This window comes from Eucalyptus grandis, chromosome 1 (assembly GCF_016545825.1).
Source record: "Eucalyptus grandis isolate ANBG69807.140 chromosome 1, ASM1654582v1, whole genome shotgun sequence".
NCBI lineage: Eukaryota > Viridiplantae > Streptophyta > Magnoliopsida > Myrtales > Myrtaceae > Eucalyptus > Eucalyptus grandis.
The window spans coordinates 28910420-28931132 of NC_052612.1; the positions used below are offsets into that span (position 1 = coordinate 28910420).

General features: G+C 39.5%; 1 pseudogene; it reads left to right on the plus strand.

The window, feature by feature from the left end:
• The first annotated feature begins 4797 nt into the window (after positions 1-4797).
• On the plus strand, positions 4798-7779 carry LOC104456199 (annotated as a pseudogene).
• The last annotated feature ends 12934 nt before the right edge of the window (positions 7780-20713 follow it).

Here is a 20713-nt window from a genome sequence, read left to right on the forward strand (position 1 = left end):
TGGTTGTGGTGGATGATGATTCTCGGATTGTATTGAGATACAAGGCCAGATGACCCTGGAAGTTTCAGGATGCCCGGAATGTGGGGGGCCGGAAGCCCTGTCGGAGGTCTTTGCCCGAAGGGAATGCCTCACGATGCCAGGATTGGGGTGCGGGATGCTCGGCTAGGGAGTGTAAATGCCGGAAGCCCTGTCGGAGGTTTCTGCCCGAGGGGAATGCCTCGTGATGCCAGTTGGGATGCGAGATGCCCAGAATGTGGGGGGGCCGGATGCCCGGTGGCCTGGGATGGCTGAATGCCGGAAGCCTCGGAGGTCTTTGCCCGGGGGGATGATAAAATTGATGATTTGAGAAATGGGTTATGTGGTGATCAAATGGGAGGTTAAAAGTGGAAATTAAAATATGCATGATGATATGCATGATGATGATAATGATGATCATATATGATATGGCATGATGATATGCATGATGATATGTATGATGATATGCATGATGATGATGATAATATGTGACGTGATATGATGGTGATCACCCATGGCATGATGATATGCATGATGATGATGATGATGATGCTGATGATGATGATATATGATATGGCATGATGACATGTGTAATGTGATGATGTCGTGATGATGATGACATGAATATGATTATAATGATGCCATGATGATGACGACATGTGTAATGTGATGATGTCGTGATGATGATGACATAAATATGATTATAACGATGCCATGATGATGATGACATGTGTGATGTGATGATGTCTTGATGATGAGGACATGTATATGATATGATGATGCATGATAGTATGCGCATGGCTTCAAGGTAAGTAACGCCTGCAATGCATGTATGATTTGTATGATGCATTGAGTTGTTATTGGATTCTTTTACCTGCTGAGTGGTTGTACTCACCCCTTTTGGGGACCAACATTTCAGATTAGCAGCATGCCGCTCCTTGCCGTCACGCGGGGTGTATTTTATGGTCTACCATCCGATGTAGAGGTCGAGTGCGCTAAAATAGACCATCCCTCTATTCCTGGATTGACTTTTATTCGAGTGCGTTGTCTAGTGATGTACGACGTGGGCTTGGCTGGGGGCTCTGTCATTTAGGAGTTTATATCCGTCCATGTTCGTCGAGATGGAGCGATGCGAGGGATGTTGCCGCCGCCACCGCCTGATGCACCGGGTTGGGTGTGAGACCTGTGCATGATGAGTAGGAGCTGGATCTTTTTGGGATAGTCAGCCGACACTGATGATGGGGGTTGTGCACGTGAGATGTAGAGGGTCGAGGGTTCTTTTTGGGGTTTTAGGCCGGACATGGCTGAGTCCTGGCTTTTCCTTTTGATGTACCGACCCAAAAGAAGTCCCATCTTGAAAATATATGTAAATAAAGTGTCGTGGCTTGTCTATAAAATTATGGTGATTAGTGGTGTGTATTTGTATCATGGTTGGTAGGGGGAGAGATGGTGATGTTCTATTTTGCTTCCGCTAATGAGTCGCGCTGCGACCATTTTGTTTTTTTTTGTTTTTTTAAAAATGTGTGTATGAATTACGACGCTTTCTTCTAGAGAGAGGTAGTAAGGAGTAACGTTGGTGCCTGTGGCGACTTCTGAAGGGTTCGGGGTGTCACACTTCTAGGTACACTTCTTGTTCGACCTCTCATTCTGGCATGCTCTAGCTGGAGTCTAGTGTTGATTGCTTGGGAGAGTCGGTGTCACTCTCGAGCTTAGGATCTCTAGCATTAGTCACTGCACCATCCTCGGGATCTATTATTCCTTCCCCGAACGCTTCCTCTAAAACGAACAGAGGTACATCACCTTCTGGCATGGGACCCTTCCTTCGCTCATCATGATACTCATGATACCACGACCGATACTCGTGGGGCCTCAGGGTGTCTTTACCCACATCAACGCAGACGGTTGACTTAATCAGAATATACTCTAATCCTTTCGGATGAGGGTGAATCGGGAAGTGAGTTTCTATCTTGATAACTTCTTTGGGTATACCAAAGTGCATAGGAGGACGAGGAGGTGGAGGTGTTGCCATCTAGGGGGCTAAAATGGTTATACCATAACCAATGAGACAACATCTTAGCGAGTTCTACCCCTTAAGACTCGATTAGAAGGCCAATACACTACGAGGATTGCCTATGCACAACATGAGTCAAAGGACTTACCTTAGCCTCAAATTCCACCTGCAATTCAATACAGTTCAATAGACACTCCATCAATCACAATAGATTGAAACGTCGATCAATCGATCTAGTCGATTACATGTCAATTTGACCATTTCCCGATCATTCTAGCCATTACTATCCAGTCTCAACTAATAGAACCAATCACCGAGCCATGTGCATCCTCCGAGGCGATATTCCTTATTACCGAGCCACATGCATTCTTCAAGGTGATGGAACCAATCACCGAGCCATGTGCATTCTCCGAGGCAATATCCCTTATCACCGAGTCATGTGCATTCTCCGACGTAATATATATATATATATATATATATATATATATATCTAATCACCAAGCCATGTGTATTCTCCGAGGCGATATATTTTATCACCGAACCACGTGCATTCTTCGAGGCGACAGATTGAATCATCAAGCCAATACTATGTCTTTCTCCTAGATGACATCCTTAGTCATCGATCTGACATGATACAATGAAATCAATTTCTCATTTACTTGCCAAAATTAAACAATTTTAAAGTAAAATACTCATCCACACAATTTCACTCAATTTGCGCAATCAGTACTCGTTAAATAAACAGATCACCACCGTGATTAGCACAAAATTTTAGTTGCCGGCCATCCTGGTCTAATTTCCAGAAAATAAATAAATAATTAAATAATCACAAAAATTAATTATTAAATAGCAATAAATCCAATTTAGGCCCGTAATGCCTAATTAGAAGTCGAGACGAGTCCGGGAAATTACCAAGACTTGTTCAATGAATAATAGGACTTGTCTACTTGCTAAGTACACTAATCAATTGTCTAACATGCATCCATAAATCTCTAATTTAATTATTCTAATCTAATCTATCCACCTAATTGCACTTAATTAAATCTAATCAACCTCTAAGCATCATTAGCCTACTAAGTGAGGATTAGTAAGTAAAACTCACTTGTCTAACAATCCGTTTAGATCGAAACGTCGGGAACACGACAGGGATGAACTTTTCCAAAGGTGGGCCTAGGTTTTGAGGCTTAGAACCACCTCAGATCAAGCCTAGAATCCTATTGGAAACCCACAAAATTCTTCTCTAATCTAGTTGCAAAATAGAATAAATTAAAGCTGGTTTGGTGTTGGTTGAGGCAGCAATGGACTAGGATGAGTTGCGGAGGCCAAACCAGGGCAAACTGGCGGTGATGGGAGCTCTAGCGGTGGCTTGGGTTGCTCGGAGGGATTGCTGGGACACATGACAGAAGGCTGGGACGGTGTGATTTGCACGGTTGAGGTAGAGCAGCAACCGGTCGGTGCGGGGTAGCGAGTGGTGAGGCAGCGACGCAACCGGCGGCTTGCTGGCTATTTCGGTGGTCCTTCTTGCTGTTGGTTGTTTGAAATTGGAGAGGAGGGGGAGAGAAGAAGTTGCCAGTTGAGGTGAGGGAGAGAGGATAGAGATGAGGGGGACCAAAGGGCTCCACTTGCCCTTATCTTCCTCATACTTGCCTCCTTTGACCATCCTAGGCCATGCATACTCCCTTGGCCTCCATTAGGCCACCAAGGCTAAGCCATGGTCCAAAATGACTAGGGGGAAGGGGGCACACGAATTTTGAGGACATGGCTTCAATTGGTCTTGATTTCCTCTTTCATTCAATCCCATATGGCTTTTACAATTTCAATTGGTACCTCAATTATCAAAGTGATAATTTTCCTCATCAATGGATCCATCTTGCATCCTAATTTTGCGACCATAACCGATCCCCGACTTATTCTCGCACATAAACATTCCTATGTTGACTTTTTCCCAAAAAGTCTTGGGTTGCAGAAAAATCTTATGAGATTGAGTCGACGTTCCCATAATTTATTATGACATAACAGGATCTTCAATTTCTGAAATCGGACTTGAATTCGTGGTTAATTTTCATTCGGCTCGTTTTTAGCGTGACCTAGGCTACCGGGTAGTTTTCAGAAATTTTTATTGCAATTAACCTATGGTCAATTTTTTTCGAGCCATAATGAACCCACTCAACACATTGGCGACTCTTGGTTGTCGTGAAAATCTCGAGGATTCAAATACGCACACGGGTACCAAAACGACGTAAGAATTAGTCTTAGTGCTGGGCTGATGAGAATTTTCCAATTTAGTGGTGTTACCCACGATTAGCCATACATCTCAATTGAACAGACCTATCTCGATCTCAAATCAATTTTTAACTGTACTGTTATGGCCTCTAAAGATGAGCACGATCGAGAAGTCGATTCCTAGTCGAATTCTCAAGTCTATTGCCTTAAAATTCCTTAATAACTTCCATGAATAGTCTAGTTATCTCGAGAGTAATCAGCTCTGAGAATAGCCCTACAGGCGTGTCGATGAAATGCCTGATTTATTCAGTAGAAAACATGACTAAAAATTTGGGATGTCACAATCTGCATCGTCATGATCAACTTATTGTTTACACCCATGATGGTGCAAACTCCATTTTCAATGTGGACTTTGTGGTCTCTTTCGAAAAGTTTCCCAAAACTTAACAAGCTTTGAAAAAAGTCCTAGCACAAAGTAACCGTCTACAATAGTAACATTAGCACCATCTTTTGACTTAATATTAATGTTACCTTTACTTAAAGGTGAAATGCAGTCGCCGATCAACCTGTCAAGCTAGAGAGTGGAGGTGATTCCGAAGCCGGGAGAGATAGAGAGGAGCTACAAGTCTAGTGATGCGACCCTCAAGAACAGAGGCCGCGACATTTTTGTAAGTTATTTTCACATCTAAGTCAGGCTCTTCCTATGTCCAAATATATTCATTAGGGTTAGCAGACAAAACATGAAGGATGGTTTATTAGGAAAAGCAAGACCTTCCTACTTTTCTCTCTCTCTCTCTCTGATTTATTAGGAAAAAGCAAGACCTTCCTGCTCCCTCCCCCTCCTCCCCTCTCTCTCTCTCTCTCTCTCTCTCTCTCTCTCTCTGTTTAGATTGGTTTATGGGGAGATTCTTTTGGTTCAAAGCACGTATGGCTTGGCCAACCCAACCAAAAATAACATTTCTTTAAAAAAAAAATGAGATTGCTTTCAGATAATAATTTAAAAGCATAATTTTATACCAAAATTTGGATAATTCAGTTGAAGCCGAAGTCTAATTTCAAATTTAAACATTAAGATGAGATTATGCCAAACTCCATCTGATAAAAAATTGATTTAATATGTAGGATTTAGGAAGTAGTGCGCGGATCTTGCAAATTTCAAATGGGTGTCTGAAATTGAAAAAAGTGCTTATTTTTTTTTTTATCAGGAAAAAAAAGTGCTTGTTCAAGAGCCTAATAAAACGTTGTCGCATGTATTTACCATTTAGTGAAGAAACTTTGTCTAATGTCCCTACACATCGAATGTATTGATTTGTCTATATGTTCTTTTGATCCGTGACATTACTTTGACCCCTACTTGGCTTAAATCATGACGTAAATCTTGTTTAAAGTAACACCGTATAATTTACTGAACTTTTAAGGTTGGATTGTGCAGTTCGGGATGGCTTTTCAATGGCAAAAAAGTTTGGACGGGCTTAAAAGCCATTGTGTACGTCTTCGAGACTTTGTTGGAAAGAAAGATCCCATCTTCTGAAGTTAAAACAACAGAAGCCAAAAGTCAAATGCCAAAGTAAACACCCATTCAAGATTAGACAACTAATAATAATTTGTACGTGTGATTGAGTGCAGCTTCAATGGGACGTGGGCAGTGTGGGATAAATTAAAATTAATGGCACTCAATATTTTCTACAGCAATTTCACTGGCATTCCCCTTCTGAGCATACCATCAACGGCAGAAGGCTCTCTCTCTCTCTCTCTCTCTCTCTCTCTCTCTCTCTCTCTCCAAAAACATTGGATATGCAACGTAATGAATCCACACAAGTCTCCATCAGGCATCATCGGCATTCGACATCATTAGGTGCCGTATATTAAACAATTTTTTTGGGTATGTGCATATTTTAGGTATGAATTAGAGCTGCACATAGTTCATGTAAGCACAGATTCAGACGTTGAGAACAAGATTGCTGTCGTTGGGCTCCTCTACGAGACTAGCCAGCCAGATGCTTTCCTTTCCAAGGTAACTTCTTCATGCGGGCATTGTATGTCGTCGCCTCTTTTTGATCCCATACATTTTCTGCTTTTCATTATTTCGTTTCATCTTTGAAATCTCAAAAATAAAATTAGAAAATATTGATTATGCTGTTCATATTAATGAGGATCTTAAGCATATTTGTTTAAATTCTTAAAGAATAAAAAAATAGATTTTCCAAGCACTGGCTAGGTATTTCACTAGAAAATTCAATCACTTGAATTTTATGACGCTCAAGTAATCCATTAAAAAGTCATGGAACCAAAATAATTACCATCAATAGAGAATCTTGAGTAACTGCCAAGATTTAGCTCAAGCTTCCATACGTCACTTGTGATGTCATTTTCTCCAAATATTTCATATCATAAGTTATTGCTTTCATTAATTTGCGAGTAATTTTACCAAAGTAATACTAAATTTATTGGGACTAGTTCGCAAAAGTCGACTCACAAAAGCGGTGTGTAGTTCAAGGTAAGCACTTAGTGGCAAACTTATTCGCTTGCAGTCTGACACTAATTCTTAGTAAATCAATTTTAGGATCATTTTAGCATACCTAGAATCACCTATTTCTTAATGTCTTAGTGCAAAATCAGATGCCTTCAATTGTGAGGGATGTGTGGTCAATTGGTATTTCAGTTAATGGAGAATCTACGGTCCATGGTTGACCAAAAGGGCGAGAGACAGATGGGCATGATTGATCCAACAGAGATCAAGATGGATGGCAAGAGTTACTTGACACACATGGGCTCTCTTACCGCCCCTCCTTGCACAGAAGGTGTCATGTGGATTGTCAACAAGCCGGTAATACAAGCCCAAAAAACACACTTTCTACCAGTAAATTTTTATGTTCTTCCGTGGTCTGTCAACCAAGGGTTTTAACTTGCTTAACCCTGGCCTTTGATAATCCAACAAATAGGCACTGTATCAAAGGACCAAATCAAGTTGCTCAGAGAGGCTGTTCATGATGTAAGCACACTAATTTCTTGGTTACATGAATCTAGTGGTCCATCATGCTTGCCTAACTCTAAGTTGCAATTGTCACAGAAATTGCAAGTCGCGGAATCAAGTGAGTAATTAGTATTTGTAAATTATTTATAGATAATCTATAAAATAAGGGTAAACTTGCTTAGTTAATCTGGGTTAGGTTAGACATGGCAATGAAACCTTTTTGGTTAGGGCAATGGAAAAGCAAAAATAGTATGAGTTAGAATTGAGCATTAACTCATCATTTTTGAAAGGGTCATGCTGTCCTCAAATCATGATCAACAAATGGAGCTCACCAATATTTAATTCTGATTAAATTTGCAAGTGGATGATATGTGTGGCTGTAACTCACTAATTAGAAACGGGTTGGAGGAAGATATTGTCCTTTTTTGGAGAGGTATTGACATCTGATGACAAATTTAAATTGCAGCATGCAGAAGAGAATGCTGGGCCTATACAACCGCCGAATCGAAGAGAAATCCAACTCTACCAACCAAAGGAAGAAGCAATGCCAAATTAACCATTTTTCACATCATCAATCTTCTTTATTGGCATTAGGGTTGTTTAAATTCTCCCTGCCTCATAATCAAATGTATCGACCTCAAATATTGGGCTTTTACCCCTCAAAACATTATCTCACTTTGATATATATAGAGTAATTTTCTATCTCTGTTGAGAATTTTCCTTAGATGTATCCGTCTTGCCTAGAGTTTGATATGGCGAGATGACCAAGTTTAGTGGGAAAAAATCATTTTTGTTCGATGTTAAGTGAAAGAGTTGAGTAAGTCAAGCATTTCTTAAGCTCAGAAGTAAATCGAAGTAGGTTCAACCAGAATCCTAAGAAATTACATCTTTTATTGGAGACTATTTAAAATAATATTCGGTATATTAAAGAAAATTAAATGACTGATGATATTCATACAATAAATGTCGAGGATGAGGCTTAATCGATTACTAAGATGGAGGATGCCGGTTCTGGTGTCGTTGGATCTAAATCGATCCAAGGCAAATTTGACAAATAGCGATTGTGATAACAACCTGAAAGCTTGTTCTGTTATTCAAACTCACCATATGGTGATCAAACTTCCACACAAATAGGATTTTCTTAAAAGGTGAGGTACAAAGGTGTGTGTAATTAGGAGCAATTAGTTTCAGGGTTGGTAAGTTCCAAAATCGGAATGTGGAACCTAACCTATATATCTTGATTCCCGAAAATTGGATAAAGGAACTGAACCAATTGCGGAGGAATGAAACTATAACTGAAGGCCGGTTTCCAATTCTACCCATGACACGGATTTGTTTTGTAAGAATCATATAATAGATATTAGGTAGTATTTTCTTAGCTTATGACAAGTGAAGTCTTGCTAGTCCAAGAATTGCACCACTTGCATTGGAAACAAACTGTAACCAAATGCTGATTTATAGTTTTATTCGAGAGCCAGATTTGTTTTGTAAGAATTAAATGATTGATATTAGGTAGTATTTTGTCAGCCCCTGACAAGTCTTGTTAGCCGAGTGATCTTATGCATCTATTTCGAGCTGGAAATCTCAAGTCCCATTCTCCCTAGTGGCGTCTCTCTCACCCCTTTCTGTAATGGGCATTCCAATGCACCTCAAGTCATCACAAATTCCACGACAAAGTTTAGGTAGATAAATTCCGCATGAGAGAAGTACACTAAAAGTGTCAAAAATTATGTAAAGTACTCACTTTAATGTGAAAATTTTTCACTGAACCACTTAAATGTTTCTAATGAGAACTTCCGACCAAAATATATAAGTAGCATTTATAATTAAATTTTTCTTTATAAAAAAAAAAAGGGTCTAAATGGCATTTTCATGTGTTCATCTCTCTTCATCTCCCTCCACCTCAACCTTTTTTTTTTTAAATTTTTTATTCCCTTTTCTCCCTTCTACGCCCTCGCCACTTCACGCCATGCACGGACTCCTTGACTATACCTTCACCGACACTCACCCATCACCACCCAAACCTACGAGCTGTGCCACAACCTCAGCAAACGACGTCAAGAACCGATGAATGACATGATCCAGATCTGTGACGGGTTAGAGAGAGGGTGAGGAACGACACGGTTCAGATCTGTGAGAAGAGTGCTCCAGTCAAGATCGCTTGGTCTCAAATTGGAAAGCCATGAAACACGTCCATCAATCGATGAATGCCCAAATTGCATGGAAAACCAAGAACAGGCGCGCAAACCTCACCCAGACATTTCATCAAAACACCTAAGGTACAACAACCATAAAGCATTCAGGGCGCGAATATAGACTAGAACCAACCATAACCAGAAAACAACACTAAAAAATACATAGAGAAAGGTATGAGCAGGCCTAGAACAAGCGCAAACTGGGGCCAGTCAGCCCCGTTCTGCCAATTCGGGGAAAACGAGCTCCTTCCCGTGTGTTGCCGAGAATGGATCCGACCAAGCCTTCGATATGTAGTTGGGCTTTTTCAACGAATCGGCTTCATTTACGGCGGATTTTCAGGTGGTTTTGATGAATCGCTCAGACAAGAAGCGAGAGGGAAATTCCCAGCTGTGCTCCTCTTTTCCCCTCTGCGTCCCCTTCCTTTCGGTCTCTCGGCAAGAACTTGATTTTTCTTGCTAAAAGACATCATTTTGGGTCGTTTAGGCAAGTTAAAATTGTTAAACAACATCGTTTTGGGCTTTTTATGCACAGTCAGATCACCAACAAGCTACGTTAGCAGAAAAAAGTAAAACATTGTCACATTGGAGATCGGAATTAACACTTAAATAATCGGTTTTTTTTAAGTTGCACTTAAGTGATTTGAAAAAAACTTTAGACATTAAATGAGTGTCGTAGACAACTTTTTTACGCTTGTAGTACTTCGAGGTTGGACTTTTTATGACTTGAGTCTTGTATTTTGCTCTTCCTCCTCGACCCATGCCTTAATTTGAAGACTTATCTTCATGTTTGAGCTGCAAACTTACACCCCTATCAAATACATAGCGAAGGATTTGCAGACACAAGTCGATGCACCGTGGTTGAATGGTGATCATTTATCTGTAGTTCGTTTAGCGGAAAACCTAGTGTTTCACACTAAATCAAACCAAGCATGTGGAGGTTTTGACCCCAGCTGTTAATTTATTGGTGGAAAATAGAGATGAAAGAGGAAAGGGACAGAGGATCCTTGTCTCTTAGCTATTGTGGAGTGTCACTTTGTTTCTACGTATATCCAATCCCTATCCACACTTTATCTATACGGTAGAAGGTATCCAACAAAGAGATACCGGTTATCCTATAACTTTAAGATGTGTACATACTAAACAGATAAGTGATTCCTCTAGAGATATTAATATAAACTCGTAGTGTTATATATTGTGTGTAGGCATTTGAATTTTGACCAAAGATGAAAGGAAGCAAGAAGAAGCGAGAAAAAGAATAGATGGCTTAGGGAAAGAAACGTATTTTCATTGTATATCCCTAATGTACAAGCCTTTGTAATTATAATACAGAAAAAGTACAATAAATGGCAACAATATAGTCTATAAAATCAATCATAATCTCAATCTAATCCCTGATTGATTTTGTACATGATCATAATTAAAAAGATTCTCGAGCATATCTTCAGAATCTTGCACATATCTTCCAACACTCCCCCTCAAGCTGGTGGCTTGTAGATTTCCAATACGCCTAGCTTGCTCAATAGATATGTGTGTTGTCTTTGACATAGAGGTTTGGTAAAAATATCCATAGGTTGCTCTGTGGTTCCAATTCCTTTTGTCTCAATGATCCCTAATTTTTTTCTCGAGTGAAATGACAATTCACTTCTATATGCTTTGTTCTTTCATGCACTATGGGATTCGCTGCAAGCTTGAGTGCCGCATCGTTGTCACAAAATAGCTTTGTCAGACCCTTTAGTCGTATTTCAAGGTTAGGTAGTAATCCTTGTATCCATACAATCTAACATGTAGTCTTTCTCATAGCTCAATATTCTGCTTCGGTTGAAGATAAAGATACCGTTGCCTACTTCTTGGTCTTCCATGTAAGTAGAGATTCTCCAAATTTAATACATAAACTAGTGATGGACCTTCGGCTCATAGGACAAGTCTCGTAATTCGCATCACAATATGCTATCATTTCCATATTGCACTTTCTAGATAAGAGTATGCCGAGTCCTGGGCACTTTTTCAAGTACTTTATGACCTTCAAAGCAACGTTCATGTGGGACAACTTCGGACTGTGCATAAATTGGCCAAGTGTCTACACTGCATATGATATATCTGGTCTAGTCATAGTCAAGTATATGAGTTTTCCAATGAGCTTTTGATAACTTGAAGGATCATTGAGAATGTGATCATTATTTTCAAATATTATCGCATCATAATCCACTGTGGTCAATTTGATGTTTTGCTCAATTGGAATAATTGCTAGTTTGCACCCTAATTACCTACCTCTGATATAATTTCCAGTACAAACTTCTGTTGATTAAGAGAAACTCCTTCATTGGATTGAGCAATCTCAATTCCAAGGAAGTATTTAGGTGCTCCCAAATCCTTTATGTTGACACCAAAATTTTGACGACCTGTTTGGTCATTTATCACATTAAAAATTAGGGGTTAATTTTATCCTTGAAAAAATATTAATTGCATAGCATATTAAGCTAGGTGCATTTGTTTTTAATTTGCATTTTGTGCATTTATTTATTGGATTGGTGGCGAATGGGTTCAAACTAGTGGTTTTGAGTTTTAAATTAACAGGCCAGACTAGGCCCATGAAATGAGCAAATTGGCCCGAGCCCTTTTTTTTTTAATGACAAAAATGATCTAAATGGAGATTTGATGTGATATTACGTTGGATTTTTGGAATTTAAGAAAATCGCATTGCAATCTTATCTTTAGCAATAGATGATGAAATCATGGGATAATATTCACGAGATAAGGATTTTTGTGATCGGGAGGTTATAGGCAATCTTTGTGAGATGAAATATTCACAAAAAGATCACATTTTGTTTTGCCTATTGTATGGAGGTCGAAAGGGGGGTGGGGCTTCTCTTTGTTAAAAAAAAACAACAACAACAACAACAAAGAAGTCAAAAAAAGTAAAGAAAGGAGAGAGGATATGCGTGGCAAGGGAAGATAGAGTAGGTCAAAAAAGAAAGTGCTGCAGAGAGAGGACGTGAGAGAGAAAGGTGAGAGAGAGAGAAAAAGAGAAAAAGAAAAGGAAAAAAGGAGGACTGTTCCTGTTCTTCATGGATTCTCCGCGCTGGATGTCGCCTTTCGTTCCCCCTGTGACGCCAAATCGCCCCTGCCACTGCCCGCTCAACCGCACTAGAGCGCCGTTCTGTTAGCCACTAGAGCTCCTCCTCACCCACGAACTCGCGCCGTCCACTGCACCGACCTGTGCTTCTTCCGTTGTGCTGGCCATCGCCACCTCTGCCACTTATCCACAAGCACCGCGCAAAACCAATAACCTGTCTGCCATCACCCACCTTCGCTTACTGCCGATGTCCTCGCACCTCTGCTCTGTCTCGCCTGTCACTACGTTGACTCGTGACGACCCGACATTGCCTGAAGCTATGTTGTTGTCGCCTTTGCCCACGTGAAGTCGCTGTTGCCCGACGCCATTATGCTCCACCCTCTGCCTATTGGAAGCTGAGTCATCGATCACTGACGTTTCGCTAGCCTCGCGACGCTAGCAACTCGCGCCTCCCTTGCGAAGCTGTCGCTGCTTCTGCTTTCTCCACTGCTGCTCGCCAGACGCTGCATCTCTACTCCGCCTGTCAAAGCCGCTGTTGTGCCAATCCAAGTCTCACCCGAGCAGCCACCTGAGCTGCTTTCACTGCTCCAGATTCGGACGCTAAGCCACCATATGCCCGTCCGATGCCCAGCCTTCGTCACCAGCCTTCGTCAGTGATTCAACTCAGTCTGAGCCTACACCTCCGCCCTTAGCATCTCCTACTGCCCAAATGCTGTCCTTGCTCATTGCTCCACTTGTCGCCGGAGCCCCTGCACCAGAGATTCGATGACCACGACCAGCGACCGATGGTGACCCACCATGAAGCTGCCAAGTCGTGGGTGAAAAAGCAAGAAAACGAAAAGAGAAAATCATATTAGGTAGTTTTCTATTTATTTTATTTTATTTTATTTTATTTTACTTGTTCTTTTGAGTATAATTGTTTCTTAATGTAAGATTGAGATTGCCCGACATGAAATGGCTTATGAAATTTGGGATTGACAATCCGATTTTTGCGTCTCGAAATCCGACTTGCAATCGCTTGCAAAATCGTCAATCCGATCTCACGCTTGAGATTCGATTCGCGATTTATTTAATAATTGGCCAACCCGATCTCATGCGCGAGATATGGTTTGCCAATTTGTGGACATCGATCATATTTTATCTGATTTTTCGTCGTGTTGGTTGAATCAATTTAATTTTGTTAAATAAAAAAAAATCCAAAAAATGCATTCATTTAGGATGTTAGTTTTTGTTTAATTTAAGTTGCATGTTTAATTATGTGGATATTTTTAATTTCGAAATTAATAAAAATACAAAAACACAAAAAAAGTCATCATGCATATGTCATGTAGAATTATGACATTATTCGTACGTTATTGCATATTAGGTTAAAATCGCATGTTTCATTTTAAGTTTAAATTGACTTTTAGATAAATTGCATCCTTGGTTAGAGATTGCTAATTTAAGATAATATCTTAGTTTAAATTAGGGTTTAGCCTGGCCTAATCCTTAATACAAGTTAGATAAAATCTTAATCTAGCTTGGTAATTTTGGCATTTTTCTAATTTCGAAATTTCATGGAAAATACCAAAAATTATCTTAGAATAAATCAATTTCATTCTTTAGGACAGACTGCATTTTATTTATGTCATGTAGTTTAAGCCATATTACCATGTCATATTATTTCATGTTAGATTAGTAGCATGCATTGCATGTTGCATGATCTTCATTAAATAAGTGAAAAAGAAAAAAAAAATTGTGTGTTAATTAGAGATCATATCTAGGACTGTCGATATGAAATTTGATTTAACATTGTAGATACTTTCGTTACTTTGAGCTAAGTTCCTGCAATTTATTCATTGCTTTATCTGGGTGTTAAATTGATGGTTTGCACATCTGCATAATCACCTCACACGATAGGGAAATTGATTTAAAATTAATCCAAACTACCTATAATTTTTTTTTAAAATAAAAAGAAATGGTACCGAAAGGGCATTAGAGAAGTCTAGTGTAACCAAGTCCTTGTACCCAAAGTCTATGGTTCGTAGGAGTAAAATAATCCTCAAATTATTTTACTTAAGTGTCTAATTGACCTACTGTAAACTGATTAGTAGCGACTCCTAAATAAAATCCATTTGTATGTTAAGAAATTTAAACTTAAGTCACGAGTTGGTATGGGCTTGGGAGAGTCCAAGTTAAGTCTAGGCTTAACAATCCATTAGCCAAATCCTAGGTGGTTCACCAAAAAATTTGGTTGCAATAGCTTGGCAACTCCACTGGGGACTTGAGTTAAAACTCTTAGTGGACTTAGGCCAATTTTTTCTTTTCTTTTGAAAAGGTTTTTGTTTGATAATGAGGATTCCAGGTACGTCCCTAACATTTAATGTGTTAAATGTTTTTGTAGGATGGGAGGTATAAGGGGAAGTATTCGCTAACCTTTGTTTTGCAGGGAGGTGTAGGAATGTATGGTTCATTTTTATATACGAAGTGTTGTTTGATATAAATTGTCGTGCATGCTTTGCATTTACACTACACTTTTGCACACACAACTTGCCACCGGACCTAGGCCGCATAGGATCATCTAGGATGGTATTGAGATGAATGCCACTCCGACCGCCTGCTCGCAGTACGAGTTGTCCATCTCAATCCCGAAGTTTCTTTTTTGGTGTTAAGAGTACCCACCTCGGTTTGCATTCCCGCAACCCAGGTTGGTTCTTTGACCAAGCCGAAATCATGAGGACTCGACATAATCCACACGCTCATGGCTAGACCGATCATCCTTGTGGCTCCACTTTGATAAGCCTTATAGATTAGAAATCGAGCCACTTACCATGCGCATGTCTATGTGATTACTGTCGATTTTCCTTGGTGAAGTAAGTTTTCTATCCCTATACCATGCAATTTATTTTGTCATGCTTTTGGTCTGTCCATGACAATCTAGGATAGTCATTTGATCTAATTCCTTTCAGAAATGAAATGAGGAAATTGCCATGCAATGAATCTTTTGTAAAATAAAAATAAAAAAACTTTGGAGAATTTGTTTTCAATTCATGTCTAGGAAATTTGATCTTGCTAGGGTGTCTATTTTTCTAGCTCTCTTTAGGAAATTCCCTTATTGTAAGAGCTTTTCATGAAAAAAAAATGAAAAAAGTTGATAGATCATTGTCATGGATTGATTCTCTATTTGCACCTCGTACTTATATATTTTTGTTCATTTGAATTAGGTGATAACGGATCCCTCACCCCCGCCTATAATTACGCGATTAAGAGGTAGAATGGCGACCAAACTGAAATGCGTGATCGTATCTCTACAATAGAAGACCAACTCCAACAGTTACTTGCCTCTATGCAACTTATGTCAGCTCAAATCCAATCCCTCCAAGTGAATCTGACTCCACCATCCGCTCTCCATGAGATAGTAATCCCAAAGTAGGCAAATAATGACGACATGCTTGGGCCAAAAGACGACCCACTGCCGACCGATGAGGAAAAGGCTATGCTTGACAACGTCCTTAAAATGGAGCAAGATGAACGCTTTGTGAAACTGGAAGAAAAAGTGAAACAACTGCAGGAGTTGCAAAGTCCACTCTTGTTCGACTCATTTGTGTATGAGAAGGTCAAGATGCCGAAGAAGTTTAAGATGCTGGAATTCGAAAAATATGATAGTATTTCCTACCAGAAAGCTCATTTGCAGATGTACCATGTGCGCATGGCCCAATATGTCAAGAATGAGCCCCTCATGATCCAATCTTTCTATGCAAGTTTGACTGGGCCCATGCTGAACTGGTATATAATGAAGAATGTAAACCTTCTCGATACCTGGAATGAAGTGGCTAACGTGTTCCTCAAGCAATATAAGTTCAATATGGACATTGCACCTTCTCGAGAGGATCTTGAGCGGATGGAGAAGAAGAAAAGCAAGTTGTTCAAAGAGTATGCCATGAGATGGTGAAATTTGGCAACTTAAATCACTCTTGAGCCTACTAACAAGGAGCTGATGAAGTTGTTCGTCAAGACTCTCCCGTCTGAGTTCCGTACCTGAATGGCCAGCATGTACGTCGAGAACTTCAACCAACTTATCCTGGTGGGTGAACAAATTGAGATTGGGTTGAGAGATAGGTGGTTCAATGAACCGACCCATCAAGGAAAAAGGTTCACCATGAAGAAGGACAGAGAACCAAGCATGGAAATCAGTGTTGCATATGCACAATCTAGAAAGCCTTAAATTCTTCATGTCCCTAAGAATCAACAATGCAAAGTCTGTTTGACCGCACCTCGATAATCTACTAGAAGGCAGTTCATTCCTCTTCTTGGCCCTCTATCCCTAGTCTTGAAGGTCCTACAAAAGAAGGGGTTGCTATCCAATGAGCCAAATCGACCTAATGCTAAAAAGTTTTCTAACTACGACCCCTCCAAGAAATGCAAGTACCATATGGGGGAAGTAGAACATTTGACTGATGAGTGCATGACCTTGAAGCACAAAGTCCAAAAGTTATTAGACACCAAGGCATTTGCCTTCAATACCACTCAACCAAATCTTCCACCTGAGCATGAGGATAGGGTGAATGCTATTTTCGAACATGACGCCGGTTGAATTAAGAACTTGAAGGTGCACGTGATGGACACCCTAGGGCAGCCAAGTGATGGATGGAATGGCATGGGCAATCTGACGTCTCCAAACATAAAGAGCTCTAATGATGCCCTGGAAGGAATCACAAGTCTGTTCGATGGCCTTTTATAAGAGCTACGACGAAGGACCTTCGGAAGACATGGGCATTGGCCCGCAAGAGTAACTTATTGCTTTTGCACATTCCCCTGTGTGAGAATTTTTATCGCTTTCTAGGAGTTTTTATTGCTTTATAAGAATTGTTTTCGATTTCTTCTTTTTTGTTTTCTTTTTAAGGATTATGAATCGCAATTTCCATTCAATAAATGTAATCTATTGATGAATTTCAATGAAATTACAAGTTTTATTTTGAGGGCGTGATAAGGTACACCAAACCAGCCCGGTGATGATATCAAACCAATAAAAGAAAAGAAAAATCTAAGGAGAATTCTGAGGCCTAGGCTTCATCATGCTTTCTCATGCCAAAAATGTTTCAAAAAATGCTTTTCCAAATGCTTTTCAAAAAAAAAATTTAAAAAAATGTGATTTACCCTTTTTGTCTTTTTTATCATTCTACATCCTGTTTCAGGAACGATCATATAGCATGCAAATATGTGGAAATGGTCCAATCTAATGCGACAAGTGTTGATGATGACGATCCCGAAAACTTGATCGATAAGAAAAGACTAAAGGCTCTTTTCCATGGCCAAACCTATCAGCAGAGAATGGCCAGATTCCTCAACCGGAAGGTATGATCGAGACATTTCGAGGTAAATGATCTTGTTTTAAGAAAGTTGTTGCCATTTTTTTCCAATCTTAGGGGCAAGTTTTCTCCAAATCATAGCGGCCCTTATGCGGTGAAGAAAGTAATTCTTGGAGGTGCCTTGATCCGGACAGAAATGGATGGTTGTGAGTTTTCCACTCCAGTCAATTTCGATGCTGTCAAGAACCATTACTCATGAAAGAATTTGCTATGTCATGTTTTGAACTGCAAGCATTTTCATGATGAATAAATTGCCTCAATGAGTTGCAAACTCAATCGGTCAAATTTGTTACAAATCTTGCATGTTTTCCTTGATGAATTGTGTGAGATGGATTGAATGTGTCAAATGGGGTACTTTGGAATGATGAAAGGCAAACCTTATTCCATACACTATTTTATACACTAACCCCCAGTGAGTTGTGTGGACAAATTCCATGCCTACAAGGAAAAGAGTGATCTTGCAAAGGGTATGTCAATTGAGGTGATGAGAGGTGGTTTCTTCTTCTACCCGAAACACTACATGTATATCACCATTGTTTAGCCCTTTGAGCCCACACACATGAAGAATTTTTTATATTATCCTTATCAAGGATCATCCTATACTGGGACAAAATTTGAAACGAATGATAGGAATTTTCGTACTCACACTTGCATCAATCTTCGAGTATTGCTTTCGCATGTAGCTTATATGGTAATTGAAGTGCCTTAGGATGACGAAGAGCAGTTCTTTCTCAATCCCACACACTTTTACCCATTGTATAGCCCATTTGAGCCCATAAATTCATTTCATGTTAAACCCAGTTGGTGATCATCCCCCACACTGGGGCAAGGCAAGGAAAAAACAAACCATTCAAGTAGCATGGTTTACAATGCTCATAAAAGATGGAGGATGTGTGGGTCCAAAGAGAATAAGTGCAAAAAAATGAAGTATGAAAAAGTAGCGTGCTTGGTAAAAGTAAGGCCAATGCCGAAAAAGAAAAAATCAAACATTAGTTGAAGTTGTATCCCCAACAAGGTGGTACTAAAATCTCAAATGTTGAGATGTTGCAATCGATGGAGTTTTGATATGAAGAAATTCTCGATGGTGGAAAAGAAAATTGGTGGAAATGTTAAGATGATCACAAACTTTGCTCCACTAAACACTTTTTGAGCCTAATGATCATTTTGTTTCTCACCAATGAACTAAGCCTACGTTACGTCCCATGCAAATTCTCTTCAAATTATGACATTTGAATTAACGTAAAAGTTCATATGTTTGAAAGCATCGCTTGAAGAAGTGCGAGTAAGGCAATTTCTACCTCATTTCCCATGTTTCTTGACTTGTAAACCCAAAGATGATTGCGGAATATCACTCATTTTTCAATAGCCTCGACTCAAAGAGTCCCCTTTGTTAAGCCGTTGACCAAGCCCGCATTATGGTCCCTATTAAAGACCTTTCAGATTGGTAAGGTCGTACCACTTGGGAAATTACTCAGACCCTTGTTTGGCATGACGACGGTGAGATAGAGCGATTGTTGAAATCCTGCATCAAAAGTCAAGATGAAAGTGCCATTTTAATGAGGACGAGTGAAAAGTCATTTCAAATTGAAAGATCCTTCATTTGACACATACATGACACTCATGTGTTTAGATTGAAATATTCTTTTGAAATCCTTCCCAATGGAAATTAGGTGATGTAAGATTGATAGAAATCATCATGCATGAATCTCACTTGATATGATGTATGTCAATGACTATAAATGCATGTTGCCTCTCCTATGACCATGTTTTACAGGAGACATATCCCTAAGGATCAAAGATGTTACTAGGTAAGTATATCTCTATCCATACCTAAAATACTTGTCATTGCACAGGTATTCCCTCTTGAGTATACCGACACTTGATTGAGCTGTCCCTCAAAGATTTTTCTCTAGATTCAGTCTGATTAAGGTGACCGAAGAAAGGTTCGGGTCCTGGTTAGATGATCTATGCTGCAATGCTAGGCGACTGAAGAAAGGTTCGAGTCCTAGTCAAGCAAAACCTCAACGCTAGGTGATAGTAGAATGGTACGGGTCCTAGACATGTAACACCAACTATCTTGAATCACTCTACCCTCTTTGGAGGTAAGATATTCCAGGTAGGTTCCTTTACTGTTTGCAAACAAATTGCAAATCTTGACATCTCAGTCTGGACTTGGATGTCTTGATTATTTTGTTTGAACATTTCACTCTAGATGTGAATGTTCTTCGATCTTCCTCGTTATACCTTAGTTTGGATCTAGGTATTTCGAGCTTCAAAAATCATGCATCTCCATCTGGACCTAGATGTCTTGATTATTTTTATTCAAACATTTCACTCTGGATGTGAATATTTTTCAATTTTTCTCATTATACCTTAGTCTGGATCTAGGTATTTCGAGCTTCAAAAATCATGACATCTCAGTTTGGGCCCGGATGTCTTGACTATTTTCATTTAAACATTTCACTCTGAATGTGAATGTTTGTCAATCCTTCTTATTATACCTTAATCTAGATCTAAGTATTTCGAGTTCAAAATTTTGACATCTTAGTCTAGATCTGGATGTGAATGTTTTTTCGACCTTTCTCGTTATACCTTAGTCTGGATCTAGGTATTTCGAGTACAAATCTTGACATCTCAATTTGGATCTGCATGTCTTAATTCTTTTTGTCAAACATTTCACTTTGGATGTGAATATTTTTCGAGCTTTTTCGTTATACCTTAGTTTGGATCTAGGTATTTCGAGTTTTAAAAATCTTGACATCTCAGTCTGGATCTGGATGTCTCAATTATTTTTGTTGAATATTTCACTTTGGATGTGAAAGTTCTTCTCAGTCTCGATGTCTCAACTTATTACTTGTTAGACTCTTAAAAGAA